The 12,804-nt window shown below is 42.7% G+C and overlaps 1 protein-coding gene across 1 annotated transcript in view; it reads left to right on the top strand.

The window, feature by feature from the left end:
- The first annotated feature begins 415 nt into the window (after window positions 1-415).
- LOC307029306 (polyprenol dehydrogenase) overlaps window positions 416-12,804 on the top strand; it is a 46,755-nt gene continuing 34,366 nt past the window's right edge. The window contains exon 1 of the mRNA XM_079665153.1: window positions 416-790. The gene's annotated coding sequence lies outside the window, so the exon portion shown is untranslated. The remainder of the gene's footprint in view (window positions 791-12,804) is intronic.

Below are 12,804 nucleotides of genomic sequence, written 5' to 3'. Positions count from 1 at the left end.
GAGGGGTTTAGTGCAATAACCATCTGGATTCATCCACTAATCCTTCCACAGCTTTGCTTCAAAAAGGGATACGGTCTTGATAAAATGACAACCTGTCATGCAGAGCCATCACACAGACACACACACATTCACACACAAAGACACGCACCGCCGTGAAGAATACTAATCAACCTGTTTGCAGAAGCTCGGCGCACAACTTTCATCCATCCTGTGTCTAGAACTCTCTGCAGGATTTCCTGCAAACCTCCACCTGCTGAATTTCATCGGGTTTCAGTAGTCTTCTCTGTTTCTCTCTTCACTGTCTGTGTCTCTTCAGAGCGACAGACAGCAGGTGTCTGAGCCTCTGAGGACATACAGCTCACTCGTGCGTCGCTTCCAAGAGGGAAGCCCCCCACGCGTTGCGCACTGAGATCGCCGGTAGAAACTCGAGTGTGCACGTGTGACAGGCTATAAATGTGTGAGTTCGCGCACCATACAGCCCCGGACTCCCTCCTCAACAGTTGCTGCCGGAGCGGCGGAGAGGAGCGGTGGAGAGCGAGAGAGACAGTAGACTGAGGACGGACGCGGCGCTCTGCCCAGCTCTGCTCCTGACATGCACTCGATCATCTCTCCGGTGACCAAGGCCATCCTAGTAGCGCTCTTCATCTTCGCGATACTCCTCATCCTCTATGTAATCCTTTGGTACATTTGCAGAGACGTGGACTGCGATCACGGAATTTGAGGATATTCCAAACGGCAATATAGGGAATTTCTCAATGGGGCGCACAGAAGAGCCCATCAGGGTCATCCCGTAAGTCTGCCTTTTTTTGTAATGTCTTTCCTGATGTGTATAGCTGTTTCTAGGTTATCTGTGGATATGTGTGTGTGTGTGTGTGTGTGTGTGTGTGTGTGTGTGTGTGTGTGTGTGTGTGTGTTCACGCGCTTTTTGGTCGTGCGTAATGTTAAATGCGCTTTGGTAAGATCAAGTGCGTCTCCACCGGCTCGAGGGATCCCAAACCCGAAATGAGCAGAGCCTCAAATTCCTTTCTGTTCAACTTGGCAGCGGCCGTCTATCGATTCCGGCTCATGTTTTAGAGAGCCGGCGTTGTATCTGACAGTGGATTCTCAAAGGTGATACAATGTCATCAGAGGATATCGAACTGACGCGTGTGTGGGCTATCAATTAATGGATTGGGAAGTCCACCGGTGACATTGCGGTAAACGGCGTGGTGTCCCTTAAGGTCAAGAACAACAGTGTTTACATGCAGGTTGCCAATATTGTGTTGTTCTCCCCCTCCTCCTCTTCCTCCTCCTCTTCCACCTTCGGTATATCTGCAACATTAGTTCATGTTCAGTTCATGTTGGTCTCTGAGGATGCTTCCAAATTTTACATCCAAAGAGATAACAGGATTAGCTCTATTGGCTCCTGCACGTCTAATTCCTAATCTGTTTTGTGCCATGTTTGTGACTCCTTATCAAGAAAACGCCGCTAATGCTTTTACGCATAGCGCATTTATATTCCCCATGACATCAGTGAGCTTGTTTAACAACATGAGATGTCCGATGTTAGTTAAGAAAGATGCTCTTACTTTTACGCGAAACACACACACACACACACACACACACACACACACACACACACACACACACACACACACACACACACACACACACACACACACACACACACACACACACACACACACACACACACACACACACACACACTCGCAAGCGCACAGCATCCCTGCACGCTTAATAAAGGACTTCTCAATATTGCAGGCACGTTGCCCCAATGCCCACATGCTGTCACATGGTCCATAAAGCTATTAAACATGTGAGATATGATATGATGCCATTTTTCATCCGAGTCTAAATGCATCTCAGGCAAACCATAACAAGGAAAAACAACAAAATGTGCAAGCGGATAATGTGAAGGACAAACCAAGGACATTTTGCATTTTAATGTTTTTAAGGACATTCAATTAGGAATATAGTGAGGAAGATGCACATCAACACCCAGTATCTATTTCCTAATTTGCACAAAACAGTTTACTCATCTTATCCTGTTCCTGTGCATCTTTAAGACATATGCTCGTTATATGTTGTGATATGAAAGAAGGATGGCCTTTTTTCTGTAAAAGAAACAGGAAAATATTTTAGTGCTTAATGATATCCGCTGACTGCAGCTCATACGAGTTTAACCACTTTTTTAAGGAGCACCACATCACTATTTTACATCTTAACACCTCAGAGGATTTAAACAGCCGAGCATCTCCCCTAACTCGGAGAGAAAGTGCAGGTTTAGGCTTAACATTTTTAGATCTTCTTATTTTGAACACCACCATACTAATACTTAAAAATCCACAAGCTTCCTAAATGCTGGATGCAGCCATGAGGAAGGAACCCCGCAGCCTCCTAAACTGTTTGTGTGTATCTCTCGCCGAGAAAAGGAGAGAGAGCCTGGTCTCTAACCGGACTACAAAATTATTCCTGTCAGCCATGAGTAGATCAAGCCATATCTGCCCTCAACACGCAAACACACACGCAAGCCAACACACTTACAAATCAACTGTTAATGACAGTCCTGACTCTATATGCCCAGGCCTTAAATAGTGAGTGAAAAGGTTTGACAACTGCTTAAACTGATGGTGTCTGTTGAAACTGGTGCCCTGGATTCTCTCTCTCTCTGTGTGTGTGTGTGTGTGTGTGTGTGTGTGTGTGTGTGTGTGTGTGTGTGTGTATGTGTGTGTGTGTGTGTGTGTGTGTGTGTGTGTGTGTGTGTGTGTGTGTGTGTGTGTGTGTACCAGCGTGGGAGGGGGTTAAACACTGACATGCTCCAGAATGACAGATGAAAAAAGAAAGAAAGTGGAGCAGGGAAGGCTCAGAGGGACTCAGTATGGGAGAGACAGGTGTGTGTGTGTGTGTGTGTGTGTGTGTGTGTGTGTGTGTGTGTGTGTGTGTGTGTGTGTGTGTGTGTGTGTGTGTGTGTGTGTGTGTGCCTTTGCATGCCTGTGAGCAAGTTTATTGACAATGTTTTCTTTCATTAAAAAACTGTAATTATACCAACTGCCTATGGTTTATATCATAGCCGCGGGAAGGGGGGGTGCTCGTGAACGAGGGGGGGGGGGTGCTAGTGAACTGTCAACAGGGGGGGGGTAGCCTCGCTAGCTGCGGGGACACGGTGGACCTCTGTCGCCTGTCAGCGCAGCTTCAATGATGCCGGTCGTTCCGGTATTCTCCAGATTCTAGGGGGTACCCCTACTTCCCTCGGCTAAGGTTTATATAGCCTAGCGAGAGTGACCTAAAAAGTAAATAAAATAATAATTTTACAGAATAAATTGTATCCTAATACTTTCAACTTTTATTGCGGTAAGATTATCTGGTTTGAATTTATCCCACAAACACAACATGAATAATACACAGTTCTGATGATTTAGGAAGCAGAGAAGCAACCACAGTGGGAACGGCTCAGGGATGTTAATACACCTTGATAGATCCAAGTTCAATTGAGATTAAATTCATAAAATATGTAAGTATAAAACTAAATTATTAAAGTTCAAGGCCGTGGAGAGGGGATTTGTTATCCTATTATGGCCTCACAATGTTCATAAACCTCCAAAGAATGAGTGTGTGTGTGTGTGTGTGTGTGTGTGTGTGTGTGTGTGTGTGTGTTTATCAGTCGCTCGTTATCACAAATCATTTATAACGGACAGAGAGGTCCTTATGCTAATAATTCTAGTCCTCTACAGTACTGCCTTCATAAATATGGATATAGTCACAAAGGTTTCCCATCATCAAACTATAAATGTGACTTTAAAGGTCAGGAGTTTTTATTTGTGTTGCTGAGATGTGGCTTTTAAGGTCACAAAGCAGAAGCTGCATCAACAGCTGACGAGAAGGTAGCGCACATCTGTTAAAAGAAGTCTGTGATGCTTTTGTTTGGCTTTCACTGTGAACAATTCATTATTCTTTATTTCTATTTTTGTATTTGTCCTTCAAGCTTTGAAGAGCTGCAAATATGGTTTAGCATACTGATGATAACTTAGCATCCAATGTAGACCTGCATCATTAATCACCATAACAAGAAAAAATACAGGCCGACAACTTCTAGTTACTGAATAAATGAAAACATCATATACATCTGAGAAAAACTGAAACAAAAGAAAAAATCTATAAAATGAAGCTTAAAGTTGCAGATCGGTGTTATTTAAATCTTCTGTTTCCTAAATTAATAATAACTTTTCTGAATCTTTTTATTTATCGAGGTCAGAGGTCAAGGTGAACATTGCTGAAGCTGGAGGGTCCACGTCTGGCTCAATGATACGAAAGTAAGATACTGACTTTACCATGACTTGTTGCGTAATTACATCGTAAAACAAACACTGTTTGTAACATGTGCCATTATAAGTGTTAAATAATAGTTAAACAACATTGAGATATTCATTGGACTCCCAGTAGGCTCCATTTCCCTAAAAGTGCTCTTCTACCCAAAATAATCAAAATCAAATGATCTTTCCTTTTTCAAGATGGAATTGAACCATCTTCTCTTTATAATTTGGATAATGTAATGGGTTATTATAGCCATAAAAAACTCTAAACTCTAAATGAATCTATTTTAGAAAGTTACTAGTTACTATTTTAGAAAGTTACTATTTGCTCTTTATTCCTGCTGAAAAAAGCATTGCGGTTGTGGTAATAGTTGGTTAGATGTTTGACAATGGTTTATATGTTGCGAAATTATGAAATGATTAGTGTGGTTTGTTAAATGCAAGTTGTAGAATACAAATAATATAGATCAATTATAAAAAAGTAAGCTGCATTATTAATATTTTACTTTTTATTTGTTCAGTTCTTGTGTGTCCTGTGTGTGTTTCTTCTTCCTCTATTCTCCTTATTCTATCCCCATAGCTGTGTGGTCATTTAGGGGAATTGGATTTAATTTATTGAATGTGCAATTATACATTCAAGGTTTGTTGAATAACAATGTTACCTTGAGGTTATGTTTATTTGTTTGTCTGTCAGTGAGCAGGAGTTCTCTAAACGTGCTCTGAGTGCAAATTAAATGGCATGGAGCCAAGGAATAAGTGACTTGTGTTTGGATCAGATCGACGCCCAGGAAATGTAACAAGGCACTCTTAACAGAGTGACATTGAACATTTTTACCTTTTTATGTGAACTACAACACTGGAGCAAGTATCCATAGTTAATGTACTGCACTCTAAAGCGTATACGAGATTAAAATAATAAACATTTTGTATAATTAAGATAAAACTACTTAGATAATGCTGCCTCAGTAGATTTATCAACTCTGTTGTGTTCTCTACCAACTGGAGTCACACTAATACATTGTCTGAATTTAGTTTAGAAACATAATCCATTCAATTGCCTACAAGAAGCACTTGGACATTTGGACATAACATGTAAGTGATTGCATTACATTTGTTTTTTCAAGTTCCATTATTGTATCAACCTCGAAAAGCCTTGGGCTCTACTTCTCACGTAAAATCAAAGGTAGAGACAGACTGGTATTCTGGGCAGAGAATAACTGCTTTGATGGTGTGCCACCTTTTTGTATTTCAAGTAGCTGACTTTTGATGTTGAGCACCCACTCTCCATACAATGGACACTTGTTGTGATATTTTCCCCTAATGTATTAACTTACATCAGCACTACATGCCAGGAGCATATTATACATCATCTCTCGCCTCTACTGTTGTCTAGAGTTTGTAATTTTGTGAATGAAAAAAATATCATTGTAGGCTATATTTTTTTACTTTTTTATGGAATGCTTACTCCATTCCTTTCAGCTCTCAACTGTAGTCTCATAAAAGCAATTCCCCCCCAAAAAACCCTTATTAAAACTGCACTATATCCTATAGCCTCCATTAGCCTAATAATCACTATTCTAACCTTTACCTCAAAACCAAGTCAGAGCCCTCAAACTGCAAAAAGGGATTGTGAAGCTTTTTCGCGATGACCTGACGTCACAAATATGCCCTCTTTCTAAAACTCAAATTGGCTCTCAGGAATACAGAAGCAATGGATCACGCACACCTCAAAGCCATAAAAATAGATTGTGAGTGACTCAGACGTTATGTAAAGTCCATCTCTGATAGGGCCGCCTGGGGCTGTTTATGTCAGTTTGGCTTGACGGCACTGGAGCTGAGGTGACACGTGTCTGCTGTGTCCGAGTTTCAAACCACACTCACCACAAACACTTTTCCCAGATGATGCGTGCCAACCTCCCCCCGTTTCACTCTTCCTATCTTTTTCCTTTCCTAAGCCAACATTCCCCAGTGTGTGTGTGTCCCAATGGACAGAGATGTGATACAGTCAGCGTTATGGACTCCCTGCAGCCCAAACAGCAAACATCATTAGCATTTGAGCGCAGACTTGGAGGGAAACACCACGGCAGACGTGAATCACATCCTCCTTCCCTCTGGCGGGGTGGATGGTTCAATCAATACTGGTAAACATGAGACAACCAACATTTAAAACTGGAGCCAGACTGATGCTTCAGCTTTCTCTTTACTCTCTTTAACACCTGCACTAGATGCTTATGCTGAAACTGAAGTTACCTACTGTAACTCCAGCTTCTATGAGTATTGGCGTAGCCCTCTAAGGCTATCGTTATTGGGTAATCCCCTGCGCACCCGCGCAGCACTGAAAACACTTGTAGTCCATGCCCGCGCCGCAAGGTGGGCCCCACCCTCGGGCTCCCTTCCGGTATAAATAGGAAGGAGGCCCGACAATCTGTTCCCCTCTTTTCTTCAGCACCCCGTTACTGAAGCACAAGAGACACTTCAATTGCAGAGTCAACATGAGTAACAATTGTGTGAGAGATTGTCCCTCATTTGGCTCTGGGTTCATAATGACTTTTCGCGGGTGCAGACGGTCAGGAGTGACCCGATCTCACCACGCTTCCCAGCCATCAGGAGGTTCCAGGAGGGGGCGGCGGCAAACCCGAGGACCCTGAAACCTTTACTTGTATTAATGATAATGAGACATTTTAATCATCTCTCATGCAAATATATCCAACCCCTTTTAACCTGGGTACAGGCTTTTCCGTCCATTAAATTCATTAGGGAAACACTGAGTGTTTTATGAATAATTGGAAAGGCCTTTTAGTATGAAAATATCACATTTAAATATCTTAATTTAGACAAAAAGGTTTTTGTTGCCAACCAATAACCAACCACCTTCTACTTTGGGTGAAGGTGGATCAAGGTGGATGATTGTCATACTAGTGTACACTTTGTATTGAATGCTGTAATGATCTTACTGTCATACTACACATTATCAGGGGAGGCATCACATTCAGACGGGTGATATCTGATTTAATTTTCTCTGTGTCAGTCAGTATGTATGCGTGTGTGAGAGATAGATAGAGTGCTGGTGTGTGTGTGTAGGAAGCTGCATGACTGAGCCGTGGCATATGAGTTGTCGGGTTAAACAGAGGGGTAGGTGAAGGGCTTGAAGCCAAGGAAGCAGAAGACACACAAACATAAACACACCATAAAGTCTCTGTGTGTGCTCATAGCGCTTTAGGGAGAGACAGAAAGAGAGAGCAAGAAATTTAAAAAAGGCCCTTCGCAATCCTGAGTCAGTGACAACAGGTTTCAGAAAAACAGAGGCACGCACTGACTCCCAGACTGTTAAAATGAATGTGTTAAATACTGTGTGTCTGCGTTTGAGGGTGTGTGTGAGTGTGTTGCACAGATTTAATGACATACTTAATTGGTGCAAGCAAATATCCCTCCCACTGCTCCTCATTCTACATCCACTAATGGAATTGCATCCTCTCCCCAAAGACAGTAAGGAGAGTTTTGGATGTTTTTGATGAACCTTTAGTGCGCACACACACAACCACACACACTGATTGCTGTCATCGCAAGATGAATTGCTGGCACACACAAGTAGCATAATTAATTCTAAAATATCTGCACATAGCATCAGAATAAAAAAAGAAGGCAGTATTACAAATGTAGATGTTTTAATTAAAAAAGCATCTACAGGTGAATTCAGTCTCACAATAGTAATGTTGTAACGATCAGTATTACTTCATTAATGCATTTGACTACTAACTGACTGATAGGTAGGTACGATTAGTAACTACAGTATGTATAACTTTAAGGAAATCCCCAAAATGAAAGTGTCGATTGTTATTTTTGCTGCATTTGTGACTTGTTTTGTTTCAAATGTCTGTAAGTCAAAAAGAGATGACACAAATCTAATAGCTGATGTGAATACAGGATGCTGTTATGCTGTGTGCAGTCGGCCAGCGCAAACACTTGCAGAAATCTTAGGTTTCACTTTCATGTTTACAAGCTGGCCTTTGGCTCATCTCCCCATGGAAAGCCTGTGGCGACTGCAGCTGAGGCAACACAATTACCAAATCTGTCCACGTACAGTCCTCTGCCTATTCCCACCCTCGGCTCCTACGGTAGTGCACAGGCAGCCATCTGTTGCGGGGGATCGCTCTCCGAATTGCCTCTCCTGAGGATTCTTCCATTCTTTCTCCTTCTTACGGTTTAAGTATGAGTTTTTATAGAGAGCTGTTGTTGAGTTGAAATACCATGCCGTTGTGGGTAGAGCCACATGGGACACTGTCGGTGTAGGCCCTTTCACACATGCACCGCAACCCTGAACTTATTTAGATGTTAATGGATCTGCACTGTTTTTGAGATCTCCAATGGTTAAATCATTCCTTCAAGACATCCAACATACTTTACCATTCCAGCTTCAGAGTACAGAGCCTTTGTTATGTCCAATTGAGCCCATGTATGAATATAGCAACTCACTGCCGTAGACTTCATGGCGAGTTAATGAGTGTGTTGATGATGTTTCTTTCGTGGATAGCGTTAACCAACAGAAAGAAAAGCTCATTTAGAGAGATAAAGACATTCAGTAACTTCCGTAAATTGTTGGAAAAATTCAAGAGACTCAGTTGGTTACAAGCCACCATAGGATATTTTCTGCTATGTTGTACTTCCTGCTGAGAGGCGGGGGCCAGGGGCAAACCATTGGCCTTGCTTAAAAAAAACAAGAGTACATTTACAATTAAGGATGTCCCGATCACCTTTTTTTGCTCCCGGTCTGATTCCGATCATTTGATTTTGACAATCTGCCGATAACGATTTTTCCCGATCCGATCTTTATGCAATGCATTAAGAGAACAAAAAGGAAAAAAGCATTGAAGTTGTCCCTTAAGGTTATTTTTTTATTGAAATGACCCATTCTATCCAATATGGATAGCTTCACAGCAGCATTGGATCAAAACAAAATAAAGCTTATCAGTGGTTCACCACAAAATAACCTTTCCTTTTAAACGTCTCTGAAAGTGTTGGTTGTTTCAGTGCCGTTACCTGAGTGGCCGGTTTGTACTCGTCGTGTTCTTGGTGGTGTTTGTTTCTCAGGTGGCGTATTATATTGGTCGTGTTGAACGTAGCTCTGTTCTTTCCACCACGCGGAACCTCCGCCTTGCAAACATTGCATCTGGCTGTTACACTGCCTTCGCTTTCAATTTTAAAATACTTCCGAACTCCTGACATATTCTCTGCAGTGTTTCCCCTAGGTTTACTGCCTTGGCAGGGTGCTGCTCGGGTATCCCGAAAAAAAATTGTTATCCTCTGGATACCCCGATGTTCTCTGAACGCCCCCTGGGGGGCGGTACCGCCCCCGTTGAGAACCAGTGTCGTAGAGTAACAAAGTATTTGTAAATTAAAAAGTAATAAAGTACAGTTTTACACTGTACTTTATTACTTTAATTCAAACTGTATTCCCTTCTTATCATGTAGCCTACACTTCTTCCTTTCATTGATACATTTAAATCACCTGACTACAGCATATAACATACCTGCTGCAACCCTGTGCTGCTGCTGCTTCTCTCTGCCTCATCCTCTATTGCTGGAGGCAGCTCCACGTCATCTGATCTCTGATATGAATGCAACCGTGTTTTGATCATATTAAACTATTGGTGTGAGTCTAACATTAAACAAGCAGTCTGCTTGTTATACATTGCTGACGATACATTTTAAGTGGCAATTTGTTGAGTCACTGCCGCTAAATGCCGGTAGCATCAAGCTAGCAAATCCAGCATTAGCCTCACATCAACAGGTGTAGACAGAACATCCAATTATCCTGAGCTAATTTACTGAATAAACCAACTCACATCTCCTGTCTTTTTTTTCACCCAACTCATTATACTATTCTTCTGCTGGCGTTTCATTGTTGTTTTCTGTCAAATTCAATACTGTAGTTCAAAACCGCGGTACCTGCTCACCATCTGTGAGCTATTTTTAGAATGCGCACGCTACGTTCGTTGTCGCATTCGCGCGCGTCCACCTGGGAAGGCTGTTTGTGTCCTTCTCCCGTGACGATAACGGCTTGCGGTTAACAAATAATAATAAACACATTTGAAACTGGGGGGGGGACACAAACGGGCAGACAGCAGAGCTGTTGTTCTCCTCCTTTCCTCCGCTCTTGTCTCTGATTGTGAGTGTGTGCATTCGTGTGTGTGTGTGTGTGTGTGGGGGGGGGGAGCGGAGCCCCGCCCCATTCAGAAACAGAGCCGAGGGAGAATGTGAATACGCAAGGCAGTGGACACTGAAACATGCATAGGCGTTTAGTTTATTTAATAAAAGAGCACATGTTCAATGTGAAACTTGACCGTAGATAGATTACTTCAGTTGCAATTTGGTGCTATATATATATATATTTTTTAAATAACAAAAAAAAAAACTTGAATTTCAGGCAGGGCGCGGCGCCGTTGGCAGGGCGCAGCGCCCCGCCAAGACAATGGTAGGGGAAACACTGCTCTGTCCCGACTCCGGAGTCACCAGCTGAATGTAGCCTCTCGTTAGCTTACTGCTACTATTAGACACTGCGCCATGCCCACTCTGTTGCCAGATTTGAGAGAAATAAGCAACCAGGTCTTGGTTGCTTATTTCTCTCTCTTTGGCAACAGAGTGCCCAAAAGAAGCAACACATACATGATGTTGTGTAATTATAAACCAAAATTAAGGCCTCAGGATGACTTTAAGACGTGAACATGGTCATTTTTGTTTTGTAACATCAAATCAAATAGTAAAAATACTTTATTAAAAAAAAAATCCCCGATCTTTTTCTCCCGATTCCGATCTTTTGAAAATCACGTGATCGGCTCCGATCCCTGATCACGTGATCGGATCGGGACATCTCTATTTACAATAGCTGCAACCACGTACGTGTGCATGCATTCACACTTAGAATCTTAGAATGGGAGGGATGAAACCCCTCTTTAATGGTCACACATGCAGAGCACACAGCAGCACACACAGTGAAATTTGGCCTCTGCATTTAACCCATCCTAGTGCCAGGAGTCTAGTATTATAGGAGCAGTGGGCAGCTATTGTATAGCAGCGCCCGGGGAGCAATGGGAGTGGGGGGGAAGGGGGGTGTCCGGTGCCTTGCTCAAGGGAACCACGGCAGGGCCCAGGAAGTGAACTGGGACCTCTCCAAGTAGAAGTCCACTCTCCATATTTAGGTCTGTTCGGGGACTTGAACCGGAAACCCTGCGGCTCACAGTCCAAGCCCCTACTGACTGAGCCACTGCCACTTGACCTCTGTGCAAATTTTAGCCTAGGAGGTCAAAGTCTTCGGCCACCAAAGAGTAGAGAAATGTCCATGGACTGACGATTAGAGCGAGCTACAGTAGTGGTGGTGGTCAAAATAAAACAAAATAGGCCTAAACAGTAATGTTTGAACTTTGACACAAAATCATAACTGTAAATTCATCATTACAGTAGTTTTCCAGTTAAGCCTTATCAGCGAGAGAGAATGAAAAAGACATGGAACTGGTTTAACTGCATGCAATGTGTTTTGAATGTAAAGTATATTTTGATAAAGCAGCTAATAAAGACAGAAAGCTGTCCGAAACACAGAGCCTATGCTTGATGTTGCAAAAAAATGCTCACACGCTGTCTCATTTGGTGCATATATCCTGCAGCTCTGGTGCAGTCTCTGAGCTTCAAGTCCATCTTGATTGTCTGCCTCTCAGAGAAGGGAGACGTCTCATCTCAAACCGGGAGAAAACATCCGGATCAATTCACACAAGCTGTTGCACTCTGGAGCCCAAATACCTCATGATACATCCAGAAAATCCCCTTTCTTCACAATATGACACCTTGCCTGCCATCTCCTCTGGGCTGATCAGTAACCATAAACAAACGCGAAGCAAAATGCTAAAAAACAGTGTGTCAAAACAATCCTATTTAGAAACTGTTTCTTGCATTTTCTGCTCAAAATATCCAACATCCTGCAACTTATTTTCTCACAAGGAAGAAATCTATGTGAAACATGAAAAAAAGATTACATTTTAACTGGCAGGACACGCGCGCACGCACGCGCGCACACACACACACACACACACACACACACACACACACACACACACACACACACACACACACACACACACACACACACACACACACACACACACACACACACACACACACACAGGGATCGAGTTGCTGTCAAACCAGATTTTCTAAATAAGACAGCCAGCCAGTGGTTGTCATATAGGACTAGGTGACTGTTGTTTGAAGCTATTTGGATGCTGCTCACATGTCATTTACATCACACACCCTCCTGTCATTTCCTGTTCCCAGCACATCTTCATTTGTGTGTGTGTAAGGGCTGTCTTTCTGATATCCCATCATCCCAAATAATCATCCCATAGTCATGCGTGAGATGCGATTTCCTTTAAACAATAGCTGGCCATCTCGCCTCGATGACCCACAATCTCTCAGGCTGCAGCAGAACAAACACTTGCACGCACAC

This window comes from Notothenia rossii, assembly GCF_949606895.1.
Source record: "Notothenia rossii genome assembly, chromosome: 2".
Taxonomy (NCBI): Eukaryota; Metazoa; Chordata; class Actinopteri; order Perciformes; family Nototheniidae; genus Notothenia; species Notothenia rossii.
The sequence above is the reverse complement of the archived record's forward strand: the minus strand, read 5'-3'. Positions and strand labels throughout refer to the sequence as shown.